The sequence below is a fragment of the Mandrillus leucophaeus genome, unplaced genomic scaffold, assembly GCF_000951045.1.
Source record: "Mandrillus leucophaeus isolate KB7577 unplaced genomic scaffold, Mleu.le_1.0 Scaffold11, whole genome shotgun sequence".
Taxonomy (NCBI): Eukaryota; Metazoa; Chordata; class Mammalia; order Primates; family Cercopithecidae; genus Mandrillus; species Mandrillus leucophaeus.
Window position 1 is genome coordinate 2804246 of NW_012099209.1, and position 2533 is coordinate 2806778.

At 50.2% G+C, this 2533-nt stretch overlaps 1 protein-coding gene across 1 annotated transcript in view; it reads left to right on the plus strand.

Annotated features, from left to right (window-relative positions):
- KXD1 (KxDL motif containing 1) overlaps window positions 1–2533 on the plus strand; it is a 34410-nt gene that overhangs the window by 13193 nt on the left and 18684 nt on the right. Inside the window, exon 2 of the mRNA XM_011990438.1 lies at window positions 2292–2299. The gene's annotated coding sequence lies outside the window, so the exon portion shown is untranslated. The remainder of the gene's footprint in view (window positions 1–2291; window positions 2300–2533) is intronic.

The window sequence follows — 2533 nt, forward strand, 5'->3', positions numbered from 1 at the left end:
GAGGGTGAGGCAGGAGAATTGCCTGAATCTGGGAGGGAGAAGTTGCAGTGAGCCAAGATTGCAATACTATACTCCAGCCTAAGTGACAAAAAAAAAAAAAAAAAAATGCCAGGCACGGTGGCTCATGCCTGTAATCCCAGCACTTTGGGAGGCCAAGGCAGCTGGATCACAAGGTCAGGAGATTGAGACCGTGCTGGTTTCACCAACATGGTGAAACCCCGTCTCTACTAAAAATACAAAAATTAGCTGGTGGCGGGCGCCTGTAATCCCAGCTACTTGGGAGCCTGAGGCAGGAGAATCGCTTGAACCAGGGAGGCAGAGGTTGCAATGAATGGGGATCGTGCCACTGCACTCTAGCCTGGCGACAAAGTGAGACTCTGTCTCAAAAGCTTGGCTTCTCCAGCCTGGGCATCTTCTGGTGCAGAGTGCAAACAGAGTCATGGTTCTTCTTTTCCCAGCAGCCTCCATCCCAGCTGCCCTCTCAGAATTGTCTCCTGCCTGGTGCACTGAGCTCCCTGCCAATTCCTACAAAGATCAAGTCTGCCCTAGGTGCTTTCCCATCATCCTTCCTTGGCTCCTGTAATTCCCTCAGCTCTGAATGATTGTCTGTTTCTAGAAACATCCCATTTCTACCTCAAAACCCCATCCAGAGGTACCTGCCTCCTTGCAACCTTCCTTGCTTCTAATATTAGCCCTCACATCCTACTCTAGTTTTCTCCAGCTTTAAGTCCCTCCCCTTTCTTTCCAACCACTGACCCTAGTGGGGTAGAGGGGTCTATTTTTGACTCTGTTTCTCCTCCTCCTCCAGGGCTAGGTAAGAACGGAGAACTTCCCGGGTTCCCAGAATATGGGCCATATCCAGAGGAGAGTGAACAATTTATTATTATTACTATTTTTGAGATGGAGTCTTGCTCTGTCGAGCAGGCTAGTAGGCAGTGGTGCAAACTCAGCTCATTGTAACCTCTGCCTCCCAGGTTCAGGCAATTCTCTACCTCAGCCTCCCAAATAGCTGGGATTACAGGTGTGCACCACCACACCCAGCTAATTTTTGTGTTTTTAGTAGAGACAAGGTTTCACCATGTTGGCCAGGCTGGTCTCGAACTCCTGACCTTGTGATCTGCCCACCTCGGCCTCACAAAGTACTGGGATTACAGGTGTGCACCACCGCACCCAGTCGAAATTTTTTTTTTTTTTTTGAGACAGAGTCTCGCTCTGTCGCTCACACTGGAGTGCAGTGGCGCAATCTTGGCTCACTGCAACCTCCGCCTCCCAGATTCAAGCAATTCTCCTGCCTCAGCCTCCTGAGTAGCTGGGATTAAAGATGTGTGCCACCATGCCTAGCTAATTTTTGTATTTTTACTAGAGATGGGGTTTCACTATGTTGGTCAGGCTGGTCTCAAACTCCTGACCTCGTGATCCACCCGCTTTGGCCTCCCAAAGTGCTAGGATTACAGGTGTGAGCCACTATGACTGGTCTGAAAAATTTTTTTAATTGTTGGACTGACCGGCACAGTGGCTCACTCCTGTAATCCCAGCACTTTGGGAGGCCGAAGCGGGCAGATCACTTGAGGCCAGGAGTTCGAGACCAGCCTGGCCAACATAGTGAAACCCTGTCTCTACTAAAAATACAAAAATTAAACGGGTATAGTGGGGTATAGTGGTGTGTGCCTGTAATCCCAGCTCCTCAGGAGGCTGAGGCAGGAGAATTGCCTGAACCCGGGAGGCAGAGGTTGCAGTGAGCTGAGATCGTGCCATTGCACTCCAGCCTGGTGACAGAGTAAGACTCTGTTTCAAGAAACAAACAGACAAACAAACAAACTGTTGAACTAAACATACAAGAATTATAGCCAGGCGCAGTGGCTCATGCCTGTAATCCCAGCACTTTGGGAGGCCGAGGCAGGCGGATCACAAGATCAGGAATTCAAGACCAGCCTGACCAACATGGTGAAACCTGATCTCTACTAAAAATACAAAAATTAGATGGGCGTGGTGACGGGCACCTGTAGTCCCAGCTACTCATGAGGCTGAGGCAGGAGAATCGCTTGAACCCAGGAGGCGGAGGTTGCAGTGAGCCTAGATCGCACCACTGCGCTCACGCCTGGGTGACAGAGTGAGACTGTGTCTCAAAAAGAAAAAAAAAAAAGAATTCTAGCCAGGTACAGCAGCTCACACCTGTAATCCCAGCACTTTGGGAGGCCAAGGCAAGTGGATCACCTGAGGTCAGGAGTTTGAGACCAGCCTGGCCAACATGGTGAAATCCTATGTCTAGTAAAAATACAAAAATGAGCCAGGTGTGGTGGTGGGCGCCTATAATCCCAGCTTCTGGGGAGGCTGAGGCAGGAGAATCGCTTGAACACAGAAGGAGGAGGTTGCAGTGTGCTGAGATCGCACCACTGCACTCCAGCATGGGTGACAAAGTGAGACTCTGTCTCAAATTGAAAAGCAACAGGCTGGGTGTGGTACCTCATGCCTGTAATCCCAGCACTTTGGGAGGCCAAGGCGGGTGGATCACAAGGTCAGGAATTCAAGACCA